An 8,551-nucleotide genomic window follows, 5' to 3' on the forward strand; every position below is an offset into this window, starting at 1 on the left:
ACAGTCCCTGTGAAAGTATATAAGTAAGGATAGACATGAATAAATGAGCCAAAGTAATTCAACTCGATTATAATTACATTAACAATTTTCGTAAACATTTCATAATTTATGTAGATTTCTTTTCTGCTTCCTAAGGTGTTTTTAATCTCTTGGAAAAGCATGATTTAAGTTGTAGGTGTTTTAATTGCTTAGGAAAATTATGATTAATATTTAAATTATTTAATGGAATTGAATCAATTAAATATGATAATGTTTAGAGAACATAAAACTGTCAGATTCATAAGCTAATCAAGAAAAAAGTGAGAGTATTTTTAATTTTAATTCTTAAATCACTAGATTTATGTTTTTAATTTTTTTTAAAGATTTATTTATTCATTCAGAGAGAGAGAGGCAGAGACACAGGCAGAGGGAGAAGCGGGCTAAAAAAGTGAAAGAGTATTTTTAATTTTAATTCTTAAATCACTAGATTTATTTTTTTTAATTTTTAAAAAATATTTATTTATTTATTTATTTATTTATTTATTTATTTATTTATTTATTTATTTATTTATTTATTCATTCAGAGAGAGAGAGAGGCAGAGACACAGGCAGAGGGAGAAGCGGGCTCAATGCAGGGAGCCCGACGTGGGACTCGATCCTGAGTCTCCAGGATCACGCCCTGGGCTGCAGGCGGTGCTAAACCACTGCGCCACCGGGGCTGCCCAATCACTAGATTTATAAATAAAATAGCAAGGTTTAAAAATTGAGCTTAAGGGATTTAAGGTAAAAAGTTGTATTTAGACTTTTAATAAAAATTAAACATAATGATTATAAAGGTTATTTTCCCCACACACAATTTCCCTTTAGATACTACTTAGTTTGGCATGCGATGAGCAAGGATACGATTTGGGGAAGGTGAAGAAGCTATGCCTCCCCCATCAGGTATATATAATAGCATCCGTGTAACTTAGGACTTTGGATTTATTGACTAAGGTTATGAGGATTCTGGCTATGACTCTTTGGTGGTGTAAATTATGGAAATTAAAGGACAATAAAAGGCCCCTGAGTAAGATAAATATCCAACCCATCACTTCTTCCCTCGTTATTATATATGTGGTGATAAGGTCAGAAAGAAGAAATTGGGAGGGGCTGAAGAATATTTTGCATAAGCAGAGCTTGTAAAATCTTTAGTGTCTTCTTTTATTCAGCCTTGGACCAGGGTTGTGTTTGGGTTCATATTGTTGATAAATAATGTATTGTTGAGAAATGGATCAAGTGTCTGTAAGTCACCTGGCCTCTCCTTTTTGAATTGCCCTTAAATCCCAAAGGGCTCCAAGTTTGATTGATGAGGACACTGAGGGAGGGAGGATACAATGATGAGTCCCAGTACCAGTTCCTGACAGTTTGTTTCTTTGCTGTAAGCACCTAAACCTATGGGTTTCCCTGTGGCATTTCAAACTTACTCATAGCAGATGATGTTAGTGAAAAGATTATCTGGAATTCCAGAAGCTTATCAAATATCTTGTTTCCAAGTAAAGGATGGATGGCAAATATATTCTGATGCCAATATAATGGACAGACATCTGAAGGTTCTGCTCTAATAAAAGATAATCTTCTAAGCAACTCATGTGCACTTAGGTTGGATCAAAGGCCTTGAAACACTACTTAAAGTGGTTCTACTATAGTGCTTGAGAAGGCTTCATATCAGCTCCACTTCCCTTTAGTTTTAGTAGAATGCTTTCTCACTTGCTATAGGTAGGGATAATATTGCTAACCAAATTAACACAGGTTGTTCATGCTTTTATCAAAAGAGTGTGCTTCTCTGGCTCTAACAGCATTGTAGAATCTATTCCTTCCCCTAACCTTACCCCTACTAACCATGACAACAAATGATTGTCCTTAATAAAATAAAAACAGAAATGTAAAAAAAAGAGCTGCTGGTGGCCTTGGAATATAGTTAGTAAAAAGGAACAACTAGAGTTGCATAAGAAGGATGAGATAGTGTATTAGTCCAAATACTCCAAGAAGCAGCAACAAGAACAGAATTGAACATAAAAAAAAATTGTTGAAGGGAGGATCTTTGTAAGAGAAGACAGTGAGCTAGACAAGGCTGGAGAGCTCTCAGATCACGATGCAAGTCTAATCCTAAGTGAAAGAGAAAGGGTGAAAGTTAGGTGCAAGTGTTATAGATTGCCATACAATCTAACAGAATTCCTACAAAGTTACTGGGGAATCCTCAAGCTAACGTTGACCATCTGAAGATTCACTTGTCTCCAGGAATGGTTCTACCATGATATTCCTGTTCATCACTGACTTTTGGGAATCATGGGCTTAGTGTAAATGTGCGAATAGAATTTCAAAGTACACCACTTGTAGCCCTAGTTGGTGATCTGTGAGTTTTTTTTTCCTGGTCACCATGAATGGCGTCAACAATCAACCCCAGGTTTTTCACTTGAGCATTTGGGATATTTATTAAAATAGGGTGACACTTGACATAAGGAGCTCAGGCCTGTGCATGGCTGAGGAACATTCAAGTGGACAAATTGGAATATGAACATGGAAGTTAAAAATAAGGATTTAGAACATACATAGTACAAAAATGAGCAATTTTGGCTGGAGAAAAGACTTTGTATGGTGTCTGTAAAATTGCCAGGCAGGTGATAACTGTAGATAAGATGTGTGTCATGATATAGAAAAGTACAAAACTAGGGTAATGGAAGGAATCCTCAGGGAAATGTTTCCTGACCTTGAAGGATATGAAGGAGGGTAGAGCAAAGGTGCTCAAGACAGAAGGGGCATCTGTTGCAAGGGTGAGTGGGCAGCAAGAGCTGTTCTGCTTTCAAAGGTCTGTAATTTCTTTTGGTGGAGGTGCATATGGAAACATAGACAGAGGTTACACTAGAGAAGTCTGAAGGGCCAGGCCATAACAGACTTGCTAGAGTTGGGATTCTGAACTACTTCAGGTTCAAGGTGACAAAAATTGTGCATTTTAAAAGATCGCCCTGGCATTGGCATTGACATAGGAATAATGTTCCTCTAGTAAACTAAAAAGTCTCACTCTGTCTCAGGGGCCCAGGGTTGCCAAGTTTAAATGAAGAAAAAACTGTAATTTTTATGGGAGAGTCCTAATTATAAAGTTATTAAAATAATTCATGTAAAAATCATGCACTTGTGCATTTTGTGTGGACCAGTTTGCTATACTTTTCCTGATGTGCCTTCTGGCAAGATAAAACTCACAGCTTCCACTTTGCAGGCTCTGGAACCATAGTTCTGAGCATTTCTATTGCTCTTGTTGCTAAGGAGCGTCATACCTACTGACTTGGATTTTAACTGAATGGAGGTAAATGTTACGCTCTCTGCTTTCTCCCTCTCCTCTTCCTACCTCCCAGCAATTTACAAGTCTTTCCCAATTCTGCCCACCATGGTTTACTTTACTGCAGAAATAGGTATCTTTTTCTGAGTTTTCATTCATGATTTTTCTTGCTGAAGGATCTAATGCTGCTTCTAATCTCCCCTCCATGCTCAGTCTCTCTGAGACTCGTGGCTTTCTTTTTACCCACCATCTTTGCTACTTCAAGTCCTACCACTGCTTCAATCTCCCTATCTAACTTCTCTTATCCTATGTCTGCATTTCTTTTTTTTTTTTTAATTTAAATTTTTCTCTGCCCCAAGTATTTGAGTTTCCATGTTGAACACCTTGTGATGGGCAGTGACAATGCTTCTGAACTTCTAGTAATCCTTAGTTGGTGAGCTAATCAGTCATATATAATGGGATAGTCTTCACATTTTAGCAATGTTTTTGTTTTGCAAGGATTAGAAAATAATGATTAAGAGTATGCTCTCTGTAGTCAGATGACTTGAATTTAAATCCTGTATCTACCACTTTCTAATTACTTGTACATATTTTATTTTACATCCTCAAAGTCTCAACTCTCCTCATTTGCAAAAATGAGGTTAATAATAATGTCCTTTAGGGTTATAGTGTGAACCAAGGAAATTAATCTGTTTAAAGTGTATATCAAAATGTCTGGAATTCAGTATATTTTCAGTATATATTGGTTTGTATTTTCATTATTAAAGATTTCCCCCTTCCAGTTATTGTATGTTCTCTCTTCTTGTCGCACTATTTACTTTCTTAGATTTAAACCATTCCAGAGGTTTCAAAGATCTAAACTACTGTTTAGGATACATATGATTTCTCTACATACGTTTTTTTGTTGATAATCTTGTACTTTATGGGGAGGATGTTGATGGAATTGGCTTTTAACTAACATAATACCTGGATTTATGTAATATCAAGCTGTGTTACAAACAAGTTTCCATGTAAAGCTGGAAGTAGAAATCATAGTTTGTGAATTATAGCCACAAATACTGACCTGTTGAGGCAAAATGTGTAAAAAAAGAGAAAGAAATAGACTGGGATTAAACAAATAGAGTCCTCATTGGAGCATTACCATTGTGTGGCTCTTGGCCTTAGTCAACTTTAGCTTAACTTCATGGGTCTAGATGGAGATTGGACCAAACAGGGATACTCATATGCCAGGGCTTTAGAGTCCTGTGACTATAAGGGTTTAAACAAATCCATGGTATGAACATATACATAACTTCTGGAACATAGTTTTACTCAAAGGTTTGGGAAAAGACACATTATCTGAAAAATAATAGTGAGATAAATGTATTATCACATTTTAAAGTAAAACATGTGACTTAGAAGAAATTGGAATTAACACCTTGGCTCCTTCTGATTAGTTCCTCAGATATGCTGGAGTACATGTCACACCTTCAGATATATTTTGGGAGAAACTTGAGAAGTCTCCAACCTCTAGGGCTAAAATTTATTAATTTTACGTCTGTTTTTAAAGACTTCTGAGGGTCTTTATACACCCTCAATAATGTCTTTCATTTAAAATCCTTGGTTATCAACAAATGAGTGTAATATTCATTATTATTTATAAAATATACCCTTTTAAAATAGCTTAGTATAAATTACATTTACAAAGTTTTGAAATAAAAATAAATATTTAGGCAGGTGCCAGGCTGGTTCAGTCAGAAGAGCATGCTCTCTTGCTCTTGGGGTTGTGAAATCGAGCCCCACATCGGGTGTAGGGATTACTTAAATTAACAAAACTTAAAATTAAAAAAAGTATTTAGAGTATATTATTTACATGCTTTTTCCATTATAGGGCATTAAACATATATTAAATAAATGTATTGAGTCCTTTCTTAAGACTCATTCCTTTTTGTTAGATTTTTAAAAATGCAATTAAACAAAAGTTACCCATAAAAATATTAATATTCTTAACTTAATACTACTATTAATATTAATATTAATATTAATATTCATTTTAAGGTGACCTAATACTAATTTCTCAGTGATACTTTAGGGAGATACTAGTCTCATCATATATATATATATATATATATATATATATAATTGCTGCTTGAATTGTTGAGTTTTGCTTGAAGCTATTAATAAGCCAAGATAGGTGAACAATTATAATTTCTTTCTTCAAAGACTATTTGAATATTTGTAGTCAATTCTCATAAATACTCATGCAGATAGAATTCTGGACTTTGACCTTATCATCTACATTATTTTAATTACTTTTGGGATCAAATGAAAATTTCCAACAGACTTCCATATAATGAGTAACACTTCGTGTTATTTGTAAATTGTCATACTGACTTGAGTCTGCAGGTACACTGGCAAGAGATTAAATTTCTGCAGTAATATTCACCATGAAAGTTTACTTTCTTTTCATTTAGAAAATATCAGGGTAATGATAATAGCATAAAAAAAAGTGTGCAAAAAGATTTTATAGGTAACAAAATGGTGACTTTATTTTCAAGGAGTTGTCTTTTAGCCTGATTTATGCTTTCTTTTCTTTTTAATAAAAAGAGAGCAAAAACTTAAATCCTTTCCCAGTGGCCACTTATATAACAATAGTCACTGTTAATTTGGGGAAAATAATTTTCTGAACCCAAAACTTATTTGACAAAATTTATTAAACAACCATACAATTCTTGAAACAACCATACAATTCTTGGGTAGTAGTTTTCTTCAAATAGTATACTATCATTTTGTATTTCTTCTGCATATGCCACATGACACTTGAATCTTCAAACACAAAGTAAAAGTATGGATAATTTAAGATATTCAGTTGTAAAAAAATTGCCTTCTGAAATATATAGGTTATTACTGAAAAATCTTTTAAAGACTATCTTATAAAGAGTGAGCATGAGCTGGGGGAGTGGTAGGAGGAGAAAGAGAATGTCAAGCCGACTCCACACTGAGCAGGGAGCCCAGTGTGGGGCTCTGTCTCAGAACTCTGAGATCATGACCTGAGCCAAATCAGGAGTCAGACACTTAATGATTGAGCCAGCTAGGTGCCTGATTATTGCAAATTTTCAAAATATGTATTTGTTTTATAAATTACTACCTACCAGAATATTTATAACATCTACCGCTTAACATGTGAACATGAAATGAGAAAACATGTGTTAAAGAATTTGTAACCTATTGAGTAAGCATATAGTTATCATTGTTTTAACTCTGCCTTAGGTCTGTGTGTGTCCATGGGCATACAGTTATAAACTTCCAAGTTCTTAGAAATATTGCCTCTGAAGCACATCAATTTCATCTTTATAAAATATATGCTTAATTGCTAAAGAAATATTATAAATCACAAAGGGTTTTCATGTATGGAGTGCCTTTCTTTTCTGGTTAATGTTTAAGTATTTTAGAATAAGATAATACTCTTTTTTTTTCCTGGTGGTAAGTTTTTCTCTGACCTGCACCACTGAAAATTGTTTTTTCTACATTGATATTTGAATGATTTGCCTCTTTGGTAAATAAATGTACCAGAGCATTTTTGGGTGGACACACCAGTTTTGCAAATACACCTAGTGTTTTGTATCTCCAGCTGGGATTTTCTGATGCTTAAAAACACCAAAAAGTTTATTTCCTAAACAGGAATTCATGGAAGAATATGTATGCATGTCAAGCCTTTAATAATTATGTTGATTAGCGATAGGCTCTTGAATCAACCGTTTCAATCTGAAAAATATTGGAAGGTAAGAAGATTAATTTTACAAATAAGATAGTATGCAGGCAGGCAGAATTTGATTGGAGATAAAGGTCAGTAGCCATCTGTTCCTCAGTCTTATTTAGAAGAGCAGAAGGTGTGGTATGTCATGCCCAAGCTGTTTTCAAATGCGTGATAACAAAAAATGTGAAACCATTTGGAAGGTGAATATTTTGAAATTTCACCTTGAAACAAATTGCTTCCTAAGATAAACAAAATAGTGTGTTTAATTTCTGCTAAGAATTTTTCCTACAGATTTTGAATAGTTGTGCAGCTTCCTAATCTAAATGAATGTACCCTGGAATTAGTCTTTTGAAACAAATTATAACAAACAGAAATATCAGAGAATAGAGGTATGAGTCTGTACAGTAAATTCTGCAGATCTGCCAATGATTGGCTAGTTTCTCACATAAAAATTTTATCTACCTATTCTTTAAATGGATTAATCTTTTATTATTATCACTGTTATTATCATTTACTCTGGGTGTACATGCATCTTCCCAGAATTTTTGTGAGAACCAATGTGGTCAATACTTTTGAGCTCTGATGTCAGCAGACAAGCAACCTTACTGAAGCTTCTAGGTGGCTCTGGGCCTTAAAGCAATAAAATATGTAAACATGACAATTCTTTTTAGCTGCATCAACTCTTTTTGGTATTCCCACAGCTGATCTCAATTTTCTCTTTTTATAACAACTCAGTAAGGGGTTTTACCAGAGCAGACAAGCATGAAATTAATTTTCCATAGAAGTTTACTGGTGCTGGGAAACTCGCTGGTCAGTAATATTGATATAAGTCCTATGCTGGTGTGGCTGTTTCATTTTCTTCTTTTTAATTGCAGTGAATTTTATCAACGTCAATTCTATAAGTATATACTATGCAAAAACTTTAAGTGAAGGAATATGAGTTCTTTTCATATTTAATCTCCTAACTTTTAGCAAGATTTATAGTAGTACAACACTAGGATTTTTTTGCTCATAGCAAGATAACTTAATGATTTGTTTTGGCACTTGCTGTACTTGACATACAAAATGTTGGAAGAAAGAAGCTGCCCCAGTACTCCACAGGGTAACTAAAGAGCTGAGACTCCTGTTGGGCATTTTTAGAACTAGCAAAACTTGAATATGTTAACTCTAATTCAGATAATTTCTTTCCCTATGTTGTTAAGTCTAAAATGCCTTTGGTGTCTTGCCAATAAAAAATATATCTATTAGATGTAATTGTTGCCTCAAATTCTTTAGGAATTATATTCGAACTATTTTAAGACTATACATTTTTTATTAATAGGAGAGGTCATCCTTAACTTTGTGGATCTAAGAATTTCTGGTTATTAGTATGCTCAATTTTAAGAGGGACTTAAAAAGTATTTATACAATCTGGGTTATTGTGCTGAGAGTTTTCCTATTCAGCAGATCTAGTTCTGAGTAATGACTTCTAGAGACTGGTCATCTGGCCTGCTCTTGAAGTACCTTGCTCTTGAGGTAACCTT

This window comes from Canis lupus, chromosome 23 (genome assembly GCF_003254725.2).
Source record: "Canis lupus dingo isolate Sandy chromosome 23, ASM325472v2, whole genome shotgun sequence".
Lineage (NCBI taxonomy): Eukaryota > Metazoa > Chordata > Mammalia > Carnivora > Canidae > Canis > Canis lupus.